The sequence below is a fragment of the Macaca thibetana genome, chromosome 14, assembly GCF_024542745.1.
Source record: "Macaca thibetana thibetana isolate TM-01 chromosome 14, ASM2454274v1, whole genome shotgun sequence".
In the NCBI taxonomy this organism is placed as follows: Eukaryota; Metazoa; Chordata; class Mammalia; order Primates; family Cercopithecidae; genus Macaca; species Macaca thibetana.
In genome coordinates this window covers 99,726,029-99,748,068 of record NC_065591.1, presented here as the reverse complement: position 1 = coordinate 99,748,068, position 22,040 = coordinate 99,726,029, and the positions used below count along the sequence as shown (strand labels likewise).

Genomic DNA, 22,040 nt, shown 5'->3' with positions numbered 1-22,040 from the left:
GTGTCTCCCAGGCTGGAGTGCAGTGGCGTGATCTCGGCTCACTGCAAGCTCCGCCTCCCGGGTTCACGCCATTCTCCCGCCTCAGCCTCCCAAGTAGCTGGGACTACAGGCGCCCGCCACCACGCCTGGCTAGTTTTTTTTTGTATTTTTAGTAGAGACGGGGTTTCACCATGCTAGTCAGGATAGTCTCGATCTCCTGACCTCGTGATCCACCTGCCTCGGCCTCCCAAAGTGCTGGGATTACAGGCTTGAGCCACTGCGCCCGGCCTTCTTTTTCCTTTCTTTCTTTCTTTTTTTTTTTTTTTTTGGAGATGGCATCTCACTCTATCACCCAAGCTGGAGTGCAGTGGCACAAACATGGCTCCCTGCAGCCTCAACTTCCTAGGCTCAAGCAATCCTCCAGCCTCAGCCTCCCGAATAGCTGAGTTTTGCCAGGTTGCCTAGGCTGGTCTTGAACTCCTGGGCTCAGGCGATCTGCCCGCCTTGGCCTCCCAGAGTGCTGGGATTACAGGCGTGAACCTTCTAGTCATTTCTTAAAAATGTAAGAGTACTTAAGGAAAAAAAGATTTCGTTTCTTCAGTCTAACCTTATTAAGGAGGATGGTGTTGTGCTGGGTGGATGCAGTAGATTTTCCCAGAGAATTGTGGGGATATTCCTGCTCCAGAAGTGTTTAGGATATACTTGGGGGAAGAGCATTTCCTAAGCTTTTCACTGTGATATCAAGCAAGAAATAACAATAATAACATTTGAGCCGGGCGCGGTGGCTCAAGCCTGTAATCCCAGCACTTTGGGAGGCCGAGACGGGCGGATCACGAGGTCAGGAGATCGAGACCATCCTGGCTAACACGGTGAAACCCCGTCTCTACTAAAAAAAACAAAAAATTAGCCGGGCGAGGTGGCAGGCGCCTGTAGTCCCAGCTACTCGGGAGGCTGAGGCAGGAGAATGGCGTAAACCCGGGAGGCAGAGCTTGCAGTGAGCTGAGATCCATCCGGCCACTGCACTCCAGCCTGGGTGACAGAGCGAGACTCCGTCTCAAAAAAAAAAAAAAAAAATAATAACATTTGTTGAGTAAGGCTTACTTTGTGCACTGAGAGCAACCACACTATTCTGAGACCTCAGGGTGAATTAACTCATGTAATTCTTACAATAACTTTATTTATTTATTTATTATTTATTTATTGGAGAAGGGGTCTGGCTCTGTCACCCAGGCTGGAGTGCCGTGGCATGATCTCAGTTCACTGCAACCTCTGCCTCCCGGGTTCAAGTGATTCTCCTGCTTCCGCCTCCTGAGTAGCTGGGATTACAGGTGTGTGCCTCCAGGCCCGGCTAATTTTTGTATTTTTAGTAGAGAAGAGATTTCACCATGTTGGCCTGGCTGATCTCAAACTCCTGACCTTAAGTGATCTGTCTGCCTCGGCTTCCCAAAGTGCTGGGATTATAGGTGGGAGCCACTGTGCCTGGCCCTTATAATAACTTTCTACGACAGGTATTATAATACTATTATTGCTAGCGCCATTTCACAGATGTGAAAGTTGGAGGACGGAGGGGTGAGGTGATTTTCCCTAACAGTATTAGTCACATAGTGGTAAGGAATGCAACCAGGCTTCCCCCTCAGGCAGTCTGGCCCCCAGAGCCTGTGCTCTTACTCACTGTACCATTCTGCCTCTTGTGATAGGTCAAAAACAAAAAACAGACCTTGGGCAGTCTATCCCTAGGCTTGTTCTGGATTATTTGGATCTCTAGGAATGGCAAAGAGTATATAAAGTCAGGATAAATAGAATGCATCTTCTGGGAGCATTATTTATTTTTTAGACCCTAGTTGCATGGAAATGGATTAATCATAATCACTGGCCTATGATACACTGTCATTGTGGGCCCATGAATGGCTTAATTTATATATATATATACACACACACACACACACACACACACACACACACACATTTTTTAAGAGACAGAGTCTCACTTTGTCACCCAGGCTAGAGTGCCATGGTATGATCATAGTTCACTGCAGCCTTGAACTCAAGTGATCCTCCTGCCTCGGCCTCCAGAGTAGCTAGGACTACAGGGGTGCATCACTAGACCTAATTTTTAAAAAAATTTTGTAGAAATGGAGTCTTGTTATTTTGCCCAGGCTGATCTTGAACACCTGGCTCAAATGATCCTCCCGCCTTAGCCTCCCAAAGTGCTGGGATTATAGGCATGAGCTACTCTGCTCAGCCTCAATTAATTTTTTTTTTTTTTTTGAGACAGAGTTTTGCTCTTGTTGCCCAGGCTGGAGTGTGATGGTGTGATCTTAGTTCACTGCAACCTCCGCCTCCTGGGTTCAAGCGATTCTCCTGCCTCCGCCTCCCGAGTAGCTGGGATTAGCCCAGCTAATTTTGTATTTTTAGTAGACCAACAAGGTTTCTCCATGTTGGTCAGTCTGGTCTTGAATTCCCGACCTCAGGTGATCTGCCCACCTCGGCCTCCCAAAGTGCTGGGATTACAGGCGTCAGCCACTGCTCCCGGTCAGCCTCAATTGATTTTTTAATGTAGTAAGTTCCCATAAACCCATCTAGCTCTAAAGCTAGAATTTACATGTACCTAGACCAGAGATAGTCACAATCTGGAATTTTCCTTTCACTATTCCGTTGCTCTCATTTTAATACTGCTTCATACCTCTGTATTTCTAAAAAGTATGCTTTTATTATCATGTTTGACTTGATAAAAAGGATATCATGCTCTATAATCTGGTGAGATTTATATTCCCTTATATCACATTGCTAAAATTAATTCATATTGTTGCAGATGCTGATGCTGTATACAAACACTCACTTTGACTCTATATAATATTCTTTCCTGTGAATATACCACACTTTATTCATTCATGCTGTTGATGGGCATTTGGGTTTTTCCCAGGTTTTTTGCTATTGTGTACAGACTTCTAGAAACATTCTTCTGCAGGTCTCCTATTGATCATGTGTAAAGGGCTTCTTTCATTCACAGACATGCACATACACATATATCTAGGAGCAGAATTGCTGGTTTATAGGGAATGTGATTGTTAGACTTCATAGAATAATGCCAAACTGTTTTCCAAAGCAGTCGTACCAATTTCCACTCCTAAATTAGCCAGGTATGGTGGTACACACCTGTAATCCTAGCTACTGGGGAGGCTAAGGTGGGGGGATTGCTTGAGCCCAAGAGGTGGAGGCTGTATGAGCTGAGATTACGCCACTGTATTCCAGCCTGGGTGACAGAGTGAGGCTGTATTTAAAAAAATTAAATTTAATTAGAGGGGTGTGGTGGCACATTGCCTGTAATCCTAGCTACTTGGGAGGCCGAGGCATGAGAATTGTTTGAACCCAGGAGGCGGAGGTTGCAGTGAGCCCACATCATGCTACTGCACTCAGCCCACACATCATGCTACTGCACTCAGCCCACATCATGCTACTGCACTCCAGCCTGGGCAACAGAGTGAGACTCTGGCTCAAAAAAATAAAAAAATTAATTTTTTTTTTCACTCCCACTAGCTGTATGTGAGAAATCCTGTAAAACAACTTCCAGTCAAGCTTTAATTTTTTTTTTTTTTTTTTTTTTTTTTTTGAGACGGAGTCTCGCTCTGTCACCCAGGCTGGAGTGTAGTGGCGTGATCTTGGCTCACTGCTTCCCAGTTTCAAATGATTCTCGTGCCTCAGCCTCCTGAGTAGCTGGAGTTACAGGCACACCACCACGGCCAGCTAATTTTTGTATTTTTAGTAGAGATGGTTTTACCATGTTGGCTGGACTGGTCTTGAACTTCTGGCTTCAACTGATCCACCTGCCTCATCCTCCCAAAATGCTGGGATTACAAGTGTGAGCCACTGCACCCGGCCAAGGCTTTAAAATTTTTGACGGTCAAATGAATGTAAAATAACATCTTAATTTACATATGCCTGATCACTAATGAAGTTGGGTCTGTGTGTGTGTTTATTGGCTTTAGTGTACTTTTTTTTTTTTTTGAGATGGAGTCTCTTTCATCCAGGCTGGAGTGCAGTGGCACAGTCTCGGCTCACTGCGGCCTCCGCCTCCTAGATTCAAGCAATTCTTCTGCGTCAGCCTCCCAAGAAGTTGGGATTACAGGTCTGTACCACCACACTTGGCTAAGTTTTGTATTTTTAGTAGAGACAGGGTTTCACCATGTTGGTCAGGCTGGTCTTGAACCCCTGGCCTCAGGTAATTCACCCGCCTTGGCCTCCCAAAGTGCTGGGATTACAGGCGTGAGCCACCACACCCAGCCAGCCTTAGTGTACTTCTGTGAAGAGCTGCTGTTCTGTGAAATACCCACCTTTTCCATATTATTTTCCTGTTAAACAGATGGCTCTATACATATTGCAACTTACCTGGATTTAAAGATCCCACATGAGACTGACAGAGTTTTGGCTTCTGGCAGGTTCCCCAATAATCCTCATTTAGTTCTTGTGTGGTAGTGGAAGTTGAAAAGTTTTTGAGCATATTCAGAGCTGTCTGGATTAAATTAGGAGAAGTTGAAGCTGGTTTAAGTATGACACTTTTTCTGGTTTAGGGCCTGTGGGGTGTTGAAACGCTGGAAAGGATGACATGACTCACAGGAAATCTCCCCGCCGCCTCCCCTTCCCTCATGGGCCAGGTCTCCACGAGCTTTCTAGATTAGTCACCGACTCCTGTTTTTCTTCAGGTGCCTGATTGGTGTGTGATGAGTGTAGTAGGTCAGTTGTTAGAGGTGTTGGTGGTGTCCAGCTCACCACTTTCATAGGGAAAAAAAGAGGATTTATTACTTTACAGAATCATGGAGGGTTACACTGCCAAACCACAGAGAGACCAGAGAAGCAGCAGGAGCCAGGAGTCCAAACCACACACAGCAGGATTCTGTGTAAGCCTTTGTGCATTGCGTTTGCTGTTGGCTTCATTCTTCCAGCTGCACGCCAGTTGATGATCTTCATCTGAGGATTGCATTGGACAATTTAGATCACACAAAATGAACAAACCCCTCAAGTGTTGAAAGCAATTTTTGTTTTGATAATCCGCAATGAGGGAAATTTAGCTTTTACAATAGTTAAAGAGAATCGTCCTTCAGAACCTTCTGTTCCACCCTAATGGGCAGGCGGTGTTAAGAATTGAACGTTTTATGTGGCTTCTTGGCTGCCTGTTGAGAACAGGGTTTGTTTGTGCTCAGTCCCTGTGCCAGACTGGGATGGACAGAGGGAGGGTTGTATGTCTGTCTCAGGGATGTACTCTCTTGCAATCCAGACTCGTGAAACGGCAGCACGTTTGTTACCAACGCTAATCCCACCCCAGCACCCACCTTTTTAGCCCCGCTGGAGCTCCTGTGTGTCTTTTGGAGTGTGTCCACGTTTGTGCTCCTCTTAGAATTTTTCTCCCAGAAGAGTTGTGGGGAGGGAGGATCCTGGAGGCAGAGGCCACATACTCCATATATTGCCCACGGTTGAATCCTGCCCTCTTCATTTTGCCCCTTCCCCCTAATCTAGGCAGTAGACTTAAGTTCCTCTGACCCATATCCAAAGAGAATAGGTGATTTGAAAATGTGTTTCAGGTTGGTGCGGTGGCTCACACCTGTAATCCCAGTACTTTAGGAGGCCAAGGCAGGGGATCACCTGAGGTGGGGAGTTCCAGACCAGCCTGACCAACATGGAGAAACCCGGTCTGCACTAAAAATACAAAATTAGCTGGGTGTGGTGGCGCATGCCTATAATCCCAGCTACTTGGGAGGCTGAGGCAGGAGAATCGCTTGAACCTGGGAGGCAGAGGTTGCGATGAGCCGAGATGGCACCATTGCACTCCAGCCTGGGCTACAAGAGCAAAACTCCGTCTCAAAAAAAAAAAAATGTGTTTCACACTTTCTCATTTCAGCCAATGAAAGCCAGAGGACAAAGAGAAGGATATCATGAATGGATTTTATAGTTTCTCTTAATTTTATCAGAACATCTCTTATGAAAATAATTGTAGAACAGATAACCACGTGGGTTTGACTAATCAGTGCCCATTGTTATAGAGGCAGGATAGTATGTTTTTCTTTTTTTGGGACAGTGTCTTGCCCCGTTATCCAGGCTGGAGTGCACTGGTGTGATCTCTACTCACTGTAACCTCTGCCTCCTGGGTTTGGGTGATCCTCCCACCTCAGCCTCTTGAGTAGCTGGGATTACAGGCATGTGCCATGATGCTCAGCTAATTTTTATATTTTTAGTAGAGATGGGGTTTCACTATGTTGGCCAGGCTGGTCTCGAACTCCTGACCTCAAGTGATCCCCATATCTTGGCCTCCCAGGGTGCTAGGAATACAGGAGTGAGCCACTGCGTCCAGCCAGAGTCAGGGTAATTTGTACCAGTTGATCTCCCTGTATGGTATCATAATCATCAATATTACATACAGTATATTTTATTATTGTTATCAGGGAAGTAATATATGGAATGGGAAAAATATAGGCTTACTAAATTTCTGATCTTGCACAAGTTACTTCTCTGAACAGCTGAAACTGTTACAACTGTTTTTCAACAGTATAATTGTACTAATAATCTCTATCTTACAAGAGTTTTTGTAATATTTAAGAGAAACATATTGGCTGGGTGTGGTGGCTCACACCCGTAATCCCAGCGCTTTGGGAGGCCAAGGTGGGCAGATCACCTGAGGTCAGGAGTTCGAGACCAGTTTGAGCAATATGGCGAAACCCCATCTCTACTAAAGATACGAAAATAAGCCGGGCATGGAGGTGCACGCCTATAGTCCCAACTACTTGGGAGACTGAGGCAGGAGAATTGCTTGAAGCCAGGAGGCAGAGGTTGCAGTGAGATGAGATAGCGCCACTGTACTCCAACCTGGGGTACAGAGCGAGACTGTCTCAAAAAAAAAAAAAAAAAAAAAAAAAAAGGCTGGGTGCTGTGGCTCATGCCTGTAATCCCAGCACTTTGGGAGGCTGAGGCAGGCGGATCACCTGAGGTTAGGAGTTCGAGACCACCCTTGCCAACATGGTAAAACCCCAACTCTACTAAAAATACAAAAATTATCTGGGTGTGGTGGCGGGAACCTGTAATCCCAGCTACTTGGGAGGCTGAGGCAGGAGAATCACTTGAACCCAGGAGACGGAGGTTGCAGTGAGCCGAGATCACACCATTGTACCCCAGCCTGGGTGACAAAAGTGAAACTCCATCTCAAAAAAAAAAAAAAAAAAAAGAAAAGAAACATCATATATAAGTACTTAGTATGGCACCCACACACATTTATTTTTATTAAGCCACCTCACTTTTGTTAAGATAAGAAAGATTTTATGAATCCCTAATAGATGCACTTAGTATACTTGTAATATAACAGTGGTTATAAGCTCAGCCTCTGGAGCCACACTGCTTGGGTTGGTCTCCAGGTTCTGCCATTTGCTAGCTGTGTGATATTGGGCAAGTTACTTAACATCTCTGTGCCTTCATTTCTGTATCTATAAATAGCAATAATAATGGTACCTATCTCGTAGGATTGTTGGGAGGATTAAATAAATTAGTGTTTGGTATATAGTATACACTCAATAAGTGTTAGATGTCATAATTATTATTACTATTACTATTACTAGATATTGTGAGACTATGTGTATATAAGGTAGGGGTGGGTGGGTGGCAAAAATATCCATAACACGATGTCTGCATTTAGAATCTAGTAAAGGAAGTGGAACATATAAAACACTACAGGCAAAATACAGAAAATGAAAAAATAGGATTACAACCACAATGTCATAGGAATTTAGAGGTCATCGTTCTGGTAGTGGGCGCCTTTCTTAGTATCTTTATTCCCACAATTATTTCAATTTACTTTTTTATTTTTAATTTGAGATGAAGTCTCACTCTGTCACCCAGGCTGGAGTGCAGTGGCGCGATCCCAGCTCACTGCTACCTCTGCCTCCCAGGTTCAACTGATTCTCCTATGTCAGCCTCCTGAGTAGCTGAGATTACAGGTCTGTGCAACCACGCCCAGCTAATTTTTTGTATTTTTTTTTTAGTAGAAACGGGGCTTCACCATGTTGGCCAGGCTGGTCTTGAACTCCTGACCTCAAGTGATCCACCTGCCTTGGCCTCCCAAAGTGCTGGGATTACAGGCGTGAGCTGCTGCTCCTGGTCTTATTTCAATTTTTTAGTGTGGCAAAATGTAAAGAACACAGGCTTTGGAATCATATTTGGATTTTAATCTAGTGCTGCTATTTATTTGGCACATAAACTTGGTTAAAAGACTTAAATGCTAGCAAAATGATACATATATAGTATTGTATGAACATGCAGTATGTTAATATACGTAAGAGCTCAGTCAGTGGCTAGCACTTCCCTGTCTTTTATTATGTAGGGGGTGGGACAGTACTAATGTGTCCCCTGTATTCTTCACTAAGAGTCACATGGGACATAATACAGAAGAATAAATCACTGGATTTATACTTTCAGTTTTTGTTGGTTTGCATGGAACTAGTTCAGCAGTTTCTGGCTTGATGGCATGGTTTTATTTTCTCCCTGGCAAACGATGAAAATGTTTTAATCCAAGGTGGCTCCTGATCAGCTTTGCCTGCAATTTTTTAATAGACTCTTTATTCGATGTGATTATTTTGTTGCTAAGGAAATTCACTGAGATGAATGTAAATAGTTATAACATTATGATTCAAGTGTTGTTTTAAAGTATCACATGCATTATTGACTTAGAATATTCATTTTCTATTGCTGTTATAAATTACTACCAATTTAGTGGCTTAAAACACCACCAATTTATTATCTTACTGTTTTGTAAGTCAGAAGGCCAACACTGGTCTTCCCGGGCTAACAATCAAAGTGTTGCAGGTGTTGCATTCTTTTCTGTAGGTTCTAGGGGAGAATCAATTCCTTGCCTTTTCCACCTTCTGGAAGCCGCCTGCCTGCCTTGGCTTGTGATTTCAAAGCTAGCAACGTTGCATCTCTCTGAGCCTTCTGTTGTTATACCTCCCTTTGACTACAGCTGAGAAACGTTCTCCCTTTTGAAGTCTCATGTGATTAGATTGGGGCTACCTGGTTAATCCACATCTGCAAAGTCCCTTTCGCCCTGTAAGGTAACCTATTCGCAGGTTCGGGGTGAGGGAGAGAGTGTGGACACTTTTGGAGGGCCAATATTCTTCCACCTACATTTAGTGGTAGAACCTAGAAATGATGCCCCCCACCAGAAAAAAAAGCTTTAGAGCACAAAGAAATAAGAACACCTAGATGTTCCTGAAAATGTAAGCAATAGTTCTACAGCTCATGAACAGCAGGGAAACAAAAAAGAAAAAGAAAAGGTGTAAGTGATAATTCATAAAATGTCAAGGAAACCTTTACTCAGCTCTTTCACCCACAACCTTTTACACATACTCGGTGTTTGAAAGAATGAACCAATAATTGTTACTGACTGTTTAAGTTATACCACGGATTAGAAAACTACTGATTCCTTTGGATGAGCTGCATCTTCAGGCTCCATTCATGCGGGGGAATTTACAATGCTGTCCCCTTTGCTGGGATGACAGTTCTTATAGCCCTTTTATTGACCCAAACAACTTGTCTTTATTCTGGAAGTCTAGATGAAATATCACCTTATGAGTAAGGCCTTCCATGAATCCCAGATTTGGTTAGATCTCATCCTACCTCGCACATCTCTTTGTTCATCCTCACCACATTAGGAATTGTTGCTTTACTGTTCTTGTTCACTGCTGTATTGTGAATTCCATGAGGACAGGGGCTCCATTTCTCTGTGTTCCCATAGCTTGACACAGCGTTGGGATCTAAAAAAACAAGTGCTGAATTGAATTGGGTACCATTAAGGAGACGGTAATAAGAGTCATTGTGTTTGGGAGGCCGAGGCAGGCAGATCGCTTGAGTCCGGGAGTTCCAGACCAGCGTGGGCAACATGGTGAAACCCTGTCTCTACTAAAAATACAAAAAATTAGCTGGGCATGGTGGTGTACGCCTGTAGTCCCAGCTACTTGGGGGCTGAGGTGGGAAAATCACTTGAGCCCACGAGGTTGAGGCGGCAGCGAACCTTGATTATGCCACTGCTTTCCAGTTTGGGCGGCAGAGTGAGATCCGACCCTGTCTCGAAAAAAGGAAAAAAGAAAAAGTCACTGTGGGCTATTGAAGTTGCCTTCCAGGTTTGGACTATTTCCGCTAAGCAGGCAGGGAAAATTCGCACACAGTCCAGTCTCTAGGTAAAAGTCTTGAAGTGGTGTGCTACTGCAAAGGCCTGTCTTGAAAAAAGACACAGGTATAACCTCTGATTTGATTGTTTTGAGATAGATGACCTCCTGCAGACAAGGCTGCAGTTTACCACGTGTGCTGTGTTCAGGCCATAGGTGCAATTACCTTCAAATACCTTAAGTGGCTGTTTGCTCTTGCTCCAGACTTTTCTGTTTTTGCGTGTCAGTGTGCATGTTAATGATTTAAGGCATTGAATGTTGGCCTCTTTAGCAACCGTTTGATTTCCTGCATAACTCTCATTTTTTTTTTTTTTTTTTTTTTTTTTTTTTTTTTTTTTTTTTTTTTTTGAGACGGAGTCTCGCTCTGTCGCCCAGGCTGGAGTGCAGTGGCGCAATATCGGCTCACTGCAAGCTCCACCTCCCGGGTTCACGCCATTCTCCCGCCTCAGCCTCCCGAGTAGCTGGGACTACAGGCGCCCGCCACCACGCCCGGCTAGTTTTTTGTATTTTTAGTAGAGACGGGGTTTCATCATGTTAGCCAGGATGGTCTCGATCTCCTGACCTCGTGGTCCACCCGCCTCGGCCTCCCAAAGTGCTGGGATTACAGGCTTGAGCCACCGCGCCCGGCCATAACTCTCATTTTCTACAGGACTTGATATTGGTAGCTTTTATCTTATTGGCTATGGGATGATATTATGATGGTTTACAGTTGTCAGGTATTACAGGAGTTGTATGTGTCGGTAGTGTGGACAATGTGATTGGAGTGTATTAGGATATTTTTGCATGCAAAATTCCAAGTTAAATGTAAAATAATTATAGTTCTATAATAACTGAATCTGTAGTCATGCAATATGTTGTTATCTGTTATAAAATGTATGGAAAAATATACTCAGATATGAGTATATATGATATGAGTATATATGATCAGATAAAAGGTTGGGCATTTATAGACAGAAACCGCATTAGCCTGTATTTTTACAGCTGTGGAAATCTAGCCTGTGTTTTTGTAGCTTCATTCATTTTCTTTTTCTTTGAGATGGAGTTTCACTCTTGTTGCCCAGGCTGGAGTGCAATAGCGCGATCTCAGCTCACTGCAACGTCCGCCTCCTGGGTTCAAGTGATTATCCTGCCTCAGCCTCCCGAGTAGCTGAGATTACAGACATGCGCCACCACACCTGGCTAATTTTGTATTTTTAGTAGAGATGGGGTTTCACCATGCTGGCCAGGCTGTTCTCGAACTCCTGACCTCAGGTGATCCACCCACCTCAGCCTCCCAAAGTGCTGGAATTACAGGCGTGAGCCGCCACGCCCGGCCGCTTCATTCATTTTCATCAACATTTGAATGCATCCTCTATTGGGAATTTATTTTAGCAAGAGTCATGTAGGAGGGAACATGGTTAGCAAAAGCACTCTACTTATGCCAGTAGGTTTGTATTTTGAACCTGATTCTGAGACTTTTGAACAGCATCAGTTAGGCAACCCATTTCACCTCTTTTTTTTTTTTTTTTTGAGACAGAGTCTCACTCTGTCACCCAGGCTGGAGTGCAGTGGCGTGATCTTGGCTCACTGCAACCTCTGCCTCCCAGGTTCAAGTGATTCTCCTGCCTCCACCTCCTGAGTAGCTGGGATTACAGGCACGTGCCACCGCACCTGGCTAATTTTTGTATTTTTAGTACAGACAGGGTTTCACCATGTTGGCCAGGATGGTCTCAATCTCTTGACCTCGTGACCCGCCCACCTCAGCCTCCCAAAGTGCTGGGATTACAGGCGTGAGCCACTGCACCCGGCCATTTCACCTCTCTTAGCCTCAGTTTCTTCATCTGTAACCACACAGCATTGGCAAATGGATCAAAAATAAGATAGGGTGTAGAAGAGTTTTTGTAAACTGGGAGCCACTATAGAAAACATAGGCAAGGTATTCTGATGGGGTCCATTAGCATGAATATAATAAATACTTGATGATGATGGGTACCCCACTGGCAAGTGCAGGGAACTTTAAGTCAGCAGTTTGGAAATCTGGTCTAATCACAGACCAGAAAAGGTTGGGAGAGAAACAAAAGATGGAATGTGAGCTGCAAGTCCAAATTAGCCACAAGGATTAAACATGAGGAGTCAAGGGGAAGCCTTCCAATGTTATAATTAGTGTTTTCTTCTAGTCCCTGTACTTTCCTAGTTCTTTTAAGATGGAATGTAGTTTTTTTTTTTTTTTTTGAGACAAGGTCTCACTCTGTCACCCAGGCTGGAGTGCAGTGGTGTGATCGTGGCTCACTGCAGCCTTGAACTTCCTGGGGTCAGGTGATCGTTTCACTTCAACCTCCTAAATAGCTGGGACTATAGGTGCATGCCATCATGCCCAGCTAATTTTTGCATTTTTTTCTGTAGAGGAGTCATTTGATCATGTTTCCCAGGCTGGTCTCACACTCTTGGGCTTCAGCGGTCTGCCCACCTTGGCCTCTCAAAGTGCTGGGATTACAGGCTTGAGCCACCACACTTGGCTGTAAATAGATTTCTCATTGTTTGAAAACTAGTATGTACAAAATAAAAAAGAAAATAACAAAAAACTTCCATAATCCCACCCAAATTATCTGATTCTTTTAAGGTTTAATCAATCAGGCAATTTGATCCATCAATCAGTTCATCAAATCATTGACTTCTAAACCCTTCCACTACTGTCTTTTGGCTTCAGGCCTTCTGTTGTTCAGAATAGAATGAACCAGTTCTGGGAACTAACAACATTGGGAATGCTCGGAGGTAGACATTGTCTTGATTGGAAATATCCTGAGTTACAAGTAAAGTGACTGGATATAACCTAGTGGGTTATTTGCCTTATCTAGACCCATACTAAGCTTGCTCTGCTCTAAACTTCTGTTGTATTGCTATAGAATACTGCAAAATTAGCTCACCCACCCCCTCCTATAGTCTAAGAAATGCAGTATAACATTTGGTGAAGATCAGCAGAAAAAAGAATATTTTGCCAATTTCAGAAATGTCCTGCTCCATAAGAAAATATAACTGGTGTTATAATTTATAGGGTAATTTTTGAAAAAGCTTGCTTTATTGCTTTATTAAGTAGCAAGACTGTGGTTTTGGCAAAACTTTATGAGCATATTTCTAGAGTGGTAGATAAGAAGGCTGACACCTGAACCTCTCGATTCCTGTTCTTTGCCAGAATTTTCCAGTTCTCTTTGTCTGGAACATCATGATCAGTTCATTTGGTAGTGACCAGTCTCTGGAGAAAGTAGCTCTTGCTGTTCAAACTTACACTTATACTTGAAAATAAAGGTGGTAGTTTTTAATGAGAATCGTCACTGCTAACTTTGACAAACGGTCACAAGGCGACCATCTCAAAAGAAAAACCTATCTGGGAAATATAGGATTAAAGTTGCTTCGTGTATCTAGAAGAAATACAGGATTAAAGTTGCTTCGTGTATCTAGAACAACGGCAAATAAATTACATGTCCCCCCACTTCATGAAGATACTTTTGTATCTGCCTTGCAACCAGATAAGATTGTCTTGTTGGTTGGGTGCGGTGGTGCATGCCTATAATCCCAGTGCTTTGGGAGGCCTAGGCATGAGGATCGCCTGAGGCCAGGAGTTTGGGACCAGCCTGGGCAACATAGTGAGGCCTTGTCTCTACCAAAATCTTTAAAATTAGCTGGGTGTGGTGGCATGTGCCTGTAGTCCCAGCTACCTGGTAGGCGGAGATGGGAGCAGATACTATCACTCTGTCCCATTCCCATGAATGTTGCAACTTATTTTACATTTTTATTTTTAAGTTGAATGCTTTCTGATAGTCGCATTTGGGTTGACACGTTTCCAAGTTAAACTGTAGACTGATTTCTTCTTGTAATCCATTTGTTCCTACTTGTTCCAGTTGAACTAACAGAGGTTTCAGAAAGGTCAGCTTTCTCTGGTGGCATTTTTTACCTTTGCAGCAATTCTGCCAGCCCATACTGATTCATATCCTGGATAAACAAAGATGAATATGACGCTGTTTCTGCCTTTTAGGAGCTTGTGACCTACCTGGGAAGCCATACACATAGTAAGTAGAATACTGTGTGAGACATTTTATATTAGATTAGCAATCTTCAGGTTTTTCTTACATTATGAACCCCTTTTATTATTATTTTTTGCCAGGAATCTTATGTTTTGAAATATTTTGACGCCCTTTCCCCAATACTCATTTGTTAAGTAATAATGAGTTTATTTTTTTCTCTCTCTTTTAACTAATCAGACACTAGAACTTCTGGTTAGCAAGAGAAAATGACTGTTACCCCGCTTGGTTGATATAATTAGAGCTGAAAGGAAATACAAGTGATGTTTTGGTTTGTCTGGACAGCCTTGGCATGGGTACATGTAGGGTTTCTGTTGACTTAAAAAAAAGTTTTATGGAAACATTCAAATAAAAGTAGAGACTATTCTCTACTGTGATGACAACCCAGTTTCCTTCTTTTTTTTTCTTTTGTGATGGAGTCTTGCTGTGTTGCCCAGGCTGGAGTACAGTGGTGTGTTCTCGGATCACTGCAACCTCTGCCTCCTGGGCTCAAGTGACCCTCCTGCCTCCGCCTCCCAAATGGGCTACAGGCATGCGCCACCATGCCCTGCTAATTTTTGTGTTGTTAGTAGAGATGAGGTTTTGCCATGTTGGCCAGGCTGGTCTTGAACTCCTGGCTTCAAGTGATCCGCCCGCCTTGGCCTCCCAAAGTGCTAGAATTACAGGCGTGAGCCACTGCAACTTGTCCCTTATCACCCAGTTTCAGTGAATGTCAGCAGTTCATTCTTGTTCCATTTATACACTTCCACTTTCTTCCTCTTGGATGATCTTAAAGTAAATCTCAGGCATCACGTAATGTAATGCACAGATCAATGTTAATCTCTAACAGATAAGAACTTAAAAGCAACTATAATACCATCATTCCATCTAAAAATATACAATAATTCCTTAATATAAAATACCCAGTTCATATTAAAATTTTCTCAGTTATCTCATAATTAAAAAAAAATAGTTTGTTCAAATCACAATGCAAACAAGGCCCATGTATTTTAATAGGTTGTTATGTTTATATCTTTTTCTGTCTTAGGCTTACCTTCTTCTCTTTATTTTTAAAGAAACAGTTCATTTATCATGTGGTTTTTCACATTTTGGTTTTTGTTGATTGTGTCTTTCTGATAAGTTAACAATATTTTCTTTTTTTTTTTCTTTTCTTTTTTTTTTTTTTTTGAGACGGAGTCTCACTCTGTTGCCAGGCTGGAGTGCAGTGGTGTGATCTCGGCTCACTGCAAGCTCCACCTCCCGGGTTCAAGTGATTCTCCTGCCTCAGCCTTCCGAGTAGCTGGGACTACAGGGACCCACCACCACGCCCGACTAATTTTTGTATTTTTGGTAGAGATGGGGTTTCACTATGTTTGCCAGGATGGTCTCGATCTCTTGACCTTGTGATCCGCCCGCCTCGGCCTCACACAGTGTTGGGATTACAGGTGTGAGCCTCCGTGCCCGGCCAACGGTATTTTCTTCTTAGGATAATGTTTTTAAATGCATAAATATATAAGATTATAATGGAAACCAATTGCAAAGATTTAGTTGTCAAATTATTAAAAAGTAAATTGGGATATATGTTAATATAGAGGCTTCTTTTCTTTAAAATTTACTAAGTAACAAAATATCACAATGAGTTTTTAACTATGATGATTTTTTTTTTTTTTTTTTTAAAGAGATGGCATTTTGCTCTGTTGCCCAGGCTGGAATGCAGTGGTGCCATCAGAGCCCACTGCAGCCTCAAACTCCTTGGCTGAAGCAATTCTGCCTCCTCAGCCTCCCAGGTAGCTGGGACTACAAGCATGCACGATCATACTATCACATCCAGCCTTTTTATTTTTTATTTTTTAAAACTTCTATAGAGATGAGGTCTTGCTGTTTTGCCCAGGCTGGTCTCCAGCTTGTGGCCTTAGGTGATCCTCCCGCCTTGGCCTTCCCAACATGCTAGGATTACAGATGTGAGCCAGCGTGCCTGGTTTACCATGATTTTGGAGTAGCGATGAATATAAATTTTATTTGAAATTTTAGCTACAGTTGCCATATGAAATGAAAATATCTGAATTCTTTTGGCAGCAAAGTCTTAGGTATTGCTAGCACCACTATAGTTTGTTGCCTACATTTATAATTGAAGCGATTATTAAATTTTAGTTCAATGTTACTGAAAATGAGGATATATATATTTTTTTCTACTGAAATTCACAGACCCTAGAATATTTTCATGGACCTGGTCCATGTACCCCAGGTTAAAAAAATCTGTGGTCCTATTTTTTTTTTTTGGTAAGATTTCATAGGTATTGTGTACTACCATGAAGAGATGTCTTAGTTTGTTTTTTTTTTCTGTAAAAATATCCAAGGTTGGTAATTTATACAGAAAAGAAGTTTATTTCATACAGCTCTAAAGGCTGGGAAGTTCAAAGATTGGGCAGCTGCATCTGTTTGGCTTCTGGTGAGGGTCTTGTACTGTGTCATAGCATGGTGGAAGGCATCATAGGGCGAGAAGGGTACACTGAGAGTCAAACAGGCTTTTTTTTTTTTTTTTTTTTAGATGTAATCTCACTCTGTCACCCAGGCTGGAGTGTGGTGGCACGATGTCTGTTCACTGCAGCCTCTGCCTCCTGTGTTCAAATGATTCTCCTGCTTCAGTCTCCCAAGTAGCTGGGATCACAGGCACCTGCCACCACACCTGGCTAGTTTTTGTATTTTTAGTAGAGACGGGGTTTCACCATGTTGACTACGCTGGTCTCGAACTCCTGACCTCAGGTGATTGGCCCACCTCAGCCTCCCAAAGTGCTGGGATTACAAGCATGAGCTTTTTTTTTTTCCTTTTCTTTCTTTTTTTTTTTTTTTTTTCCTACCGACCTCCTGCTCTGAGACAGAGTCTCTCTCTGTCGCCCAGGCTGGAGTACAGTGGCGTGATCTTGGCTCACTGCAACCTCCGCCTGCTGGGTTCAAGCAGTTCTCCTGCCTCAGCCTCCTGAGTAGCTGTGACTACAGGCGTGCGCCACCACGCCTAGCTAGTTTTTTTGTATTTTTAGTAGAGACAGGGTTTCACCATGTTGGCCAGGCTGGTCTCAAACTTCTGGCCTCAAGTGATCCGCCTGCCTCGGCCTTCCAAAGTGCTGTGATTATAGGCAGGAACCACCGCGCCTGGCCAGGATTAAGTTTCAGCATGAGTTTTAGAGGGGACAGATATTCAAATCATGACAGGAGATATATAATGTTTTCTTGTCTGTTTCTTTTTTGTTATGTTAGGAGCTATTGATGTTTTGTCTAGATCCATTATTTAATTAGGACTCCTAAAGTGATGTTTTATTTGTCGTCCCCTCTTAATTTATTGTACAGACTATTTCCACAAGGACAAACTCCTTGTCATCAACTCTTTGATTACTCTGAGGTATAATTTGTATAAGAAGGGCAGGATAAACATTGACTGATTTCTTTTATTCACCAGTCTTCAAAATAATAAGTTCATTCCCTAGCATCCACCAAAGAAGACCAGCAAGTTAAAAAATTTTTTAGTATTGCTATTTTTTTTTTTTTTTTTTTGAGACGGAGTTTCGGTCTTTAACCTAGGCTGGAGTGCAGTGGTGCGATCTCAGCTCACTGCAACCTCCGCCTTCTGGTTTCAAGTGATTCTCCTGCTTCAGCCTCCTGAGTAGCTGGGATTACAGGCACTGCCACCTGCGCATCTAATTTTTGTATTTTTAATAGAGATGTGGTTTCACTATGTTGGCCAGGCTGTTCTTGAACTCCTGACCTCGTGATCCGCCCGCCTCAGCCTCCCAAAGTGCTGGGATTACAGGCCTGAGCCACCGTGCCCAGCCAGTATTGCTATTAACTCATGGGTTTCAACATTTGAGGTGTTTCATTCCATTGCATTTATTCTTCCCAGTGCTAAGAATTTATTTTTGTCATAGATTCAATCCTTAGTTTTCTTACTATTTGGTGTGACAAGTTGTTCCAGGCTTATTTTGTACATTCCCTGCCCCAGGTCTGAAATCAGCCATTCTCCAAAAAGCCCTAGTTCTTTTTATTTTTGTTTACTTACTTACTTTATTTATTTTGAGACGGAGTCTTACTATGTCGTCCAGGCTGGAGTGCAATAATGCAATCTCGGCTCACTGCAACCTGCGCTTCCTGGGTTCAAGTGATTCTCCTCCCTCAGCTTCCTGGATAGTTGGGATTACAGGTGCGCCACCACGCCCAGCTAATTTTTTTTTTTTTTTTTTTTTTGAGATGGAGTCTTGCTCTGTCGCCCAGGCTGGAGTGCAGTGGTGCAATCTCGGCTCACTGCAACCACCGCCTCCTGGGTTCTAGTGATTCTCCTGCCCCAGCCTTTCGAGTAGCTGGGATTACAGGTGCACGCCACCATGCCTGGCTGATTTTTGTATTTGTAGTAGAGATGGGGTTTTGCCATGTTGGCCAGGCTGGTCTCGAACTCCTGAGCTCAGGTGATCCTCCTGCCCCGGCCTCCTAAAGTGCTGGGATTACAGGGGTGAGCCACCACATCCAGCCATTTTTGTATTTTTAGTAGAGACGGGGTTTCACCCTGTTGGCCAGGCTAGTGTTGTACACCTGACCTCAAGTGATCCACCCACCTTAGCCTCGCAAAGTGCTGGTGTTACAGGTGTGAGCCACTGTGCCTGGTTCCTAGTTCTTTTTAGTGGGAGGTCGTATTTAGTTGCCATTATCTAGACACTAGAGGTGTTTATAATTAATGGATTAGTCATTGTTTCAGAGCTTTTTAGGGGAGATAGGATATCTATATGTATATATTATGAAATACTCATGACATACTACGAAGTACTCATGAGTCAATTGTACCTTTCAATAAAGTTCAAAACTATAAGGTTTTTAACTTAACCTCTTCGATCTTACAATTTCATCTTCTTTTTTCTATATATCCCAAATGAATACATCAATATTCATATTGTATGTGTATGTATATACAATATTCATATATCAATATGTATATGCAGTATTCATATTGTAGGGGGACACGGCCCTCAAAGCCAGAAGAGGTTAAAGGGGCTCCCATCAATGTAATTTCTTATCTTCTGTATTCCACAGTATTTGTACATACTCCCAAAATAATATCAACACTGTATCCAAACAGTTTAAGCTATTGTACCGTTCTTTTTGATCCTATGGTATATTTTATTAGGAGTGTACTGTCAAATTAGTATGTTTTAAAGTCTCTTGAAATAATTCCTGTCTGTTTGGTTTTGCTACCACCTTTTAAAACATCAAGTTTATTTTAAATTTTGTTTATTTTAGATGTGGCTTTTTTAAATTTCATTTTTGTTTTACATAATTGTAAGTTATGTAACATACTTACATGGCCTCAAAGGCAAATCTATAAAACAAAGTATCTTCAGACATACACCTTTTACTTTGCTCCCTCTGCTGCCCTGTACACAACTTTTAAAAAGTTTTGGTTTGGCCGGGCGCAGTGGCTCACGTCTGTAATCCCAGCACTTTAGGAGGCCAAAGAGAATGGATCACCTGAGGTCAGGAGTTTGAGACCAGCCTGACCAACCTGGAGAAACCCTGTCTCTACTAAAAATACAAAATTAGTCTGGCTTGGTGGTGCATGCCAGTAATCCCAGCTACTTGGGAGGCAGAGGTTGCAGTGAGAGTGAGCTATTGCATTCCAGCATGGACAACAAGAGCAAAACTCTATCTCAAAAAAAAAAAAAATTTTCTTATTTTGTCTTTCCTTTTAAAAAATTAACAAATTATAGATAAATATTTGCATTCCATACCCATTTTTCTCCACATTTGCTTCTCCTTTTTAAAAAAGGAGTCACTTTATAACAGTACATATAAATATGCGCTTTGCTTTTTATAGCTGTACAGTAGTAATCCTGTGTGTTTATTCAGCTAGTCTCCCATTGTTAGACATTTTATTTTTTTCCTTTAGTCTTTTGCTAGTATAAATAGTGCTGCAATGAATAGCTTTGTAGACACACCTTTTTGTATTTTTGCCAGAGTTGCCTTGGGGTAGATTCCTTGAGACAAAATTGCTAGAAATTGTCAAATCAGCACCCCCAAACTCTCCTGCTGAAATAGAGATTTATCGTTTTGCACTTTCACCAGCAAAAGTCAGAAGTACTATTAAGTTTTTGAAGTGTCAAAAACAGATCCTGAACAGCCCATGGATTGCATTCACTTATTCCACGGATTCCTAAAAGCTGACAGACCTCAGAATCAGAAGCATTGCTGTAGACCTTTGCTCACTCAAGGTCTGGTCCATGGATCAGCAGCATGAGTATTTCCTGAGAGCTTGTTAGGAATGCGGAATCTCAGGCCAGGTGCGGTGGCTCACGCCTGTAATCCCAGCATTTTGGGGGGCCGAGGCGGGTGGATCACGAGGTCAGGAGTTCGAGACCAGCCTGACCAACAGGGTGAAACCTGTCTCTACTAAAACTACAAAAATTAGCTGGGTGTGGTGGCAGGTGCCTGTAATCCCAGCTACTCAAGAGGCTGAGACAGGAGAACTGCTTGAATCTAGTTGGCGGAGGTTGCGGTGAGCCGCGATCGTGCCCCTGAACTTCAGCCTAGGCGACAGAGCAAGACTTCATCTCAAAAAAAAAAAGCGGAAACTCAGGCCTCTCTCCAAACCTACAGAATGAGAAGCTGCGATTTAACAAGAGCCTTAGATGATTCATATCACATGAAAGTTTGAGAAGCACCAGGCTAGAACCGTGTCCTTCAATGCTATAACTCCCGGCCTCATGCAGTTATTTAAGTGAAAATGAATCCAAATAGAATAAATAGAATAAATAAAATAGAATAAAACGAAACATTCAGTTCCTCATTTATACTAGCCACATTTCAAGTGCTCAAGAGCTACTTTTCAAACATGTCTATCACTGTGGTGACATCTACAGTGTGGCACAATGCTGATCCCTGGCTTCACTGTCTAATTTGGTAGCCATTCTCCATATATGGCCATTTTAGTTAAGTTGAAATGAAATAACATTAAACATTCAATTCCTTATTCACATTAGCTGTGTTTCAAACACTCAATAGCTGCATATGGGTAGAGGGTACTCTGTTGGACGGTGCATATATAGAATAGACAGGTATGGTCAAGAGGTTACCAAAAGGCTGGGCAAGCCAGAGGAAAGAAGGAAATAAAATGCACTCAGTGCCTCAGGTGGGTGGATGTGCTAGGTACTTTGATAGGTTACATCAGTTAACCCTTAGGCGCATAAAGGTGGTATTACACTCACTTAAAAAAAAGTAAGAGAACTACCTAACACTAATAAAGAGTAGAGTTAGATCTTCGGATTCAAAGACTAGGAGTCTTTCTACTATGTTCAGAGGGAATAATCTTTTCCTGAAGGCCACATCTAAATTGCACTCTATGCTAGCCTTTTCCAGAACAAGACATGGTGTGCACCACTGTTTTCACTTGCCTGTACCTGTTTCTTTTTCATGTTTCAATTTTAAATCCAGACCCCAGTTTTATCTAATTCTAGAGCTTGTATTTTTTCCACTGTAACATTCATTGAGTTCACCTTTGAGGGCCTCTTGTCTACAGTATTGTCTGCCTTGCATTTTAACATGATGCCATCTTCATAATAGTAGCATTTTTTGTTAACTTTAAATAAACATTTACTGAGCACCTATTCTGAGTAAGACATAATCCAGTGAGCAAAAAGAAAACACTGATTTTCTTTCTTTTACTTACCTTCTTTGTGAGGTGATCATGTATGCCACTACACTTACCTGTTTTTTAAAATTTGACTTTTTAAGCTACTTTGAGTTTTGAATATGACTTTAACAGAATGTGGGTTCTTCAAAATTGCAAGCTACG

The 22,040-nt window shown here is 42.5% G+C and overlaps 3 protein-coding genes across 4 annotated transcripts in view; 2 read left to right on the top strand and 1 right to left on the bottom strand.

Annotated features, from left to right (window-relative positions):
• ACAT1 (acetyl-CoA acetyltransferase 1) overlaps positions 1-22,040 on the bottom strand; it is a 976,528-nt gene that overhangs the window by 305,381 nt on the left and 649,107 nt on the right. The window lies entirely within an intron of this gene.
• Positions 1-22,040, top strand: part of CWF19L2 (CWF19 like cell cycle control factor 2) — an 808,601-nt gene that overhangs the window by 304,513 nt on the left and 482,048 nt on the right. The window lies entirely within an intron of this gene.
• SLC35F2 (solute carrier family 35 member F2) overlaps positions 1-22,040 on the top strand; it is a 65,974-nt gene that overhangs the window by 12,621 nt on the left and 31,313 nt on the right. Inside the window, exon 2 of one of the 2 annotated variants that reach the window (XM_050758709.1) lies at positions 14,115-14,221. The exons of the other annotated variant lie outside the window; for it this stretch is intronic. The gene's annotated coding sequence lies outside the window, so the exon portion shown is untranslated. The remainder of the gene's footprint in view (positions 1-14,114; positions 14,222-22,040) is intronic. 2 annotated transcript variants of the gene reach the window in all.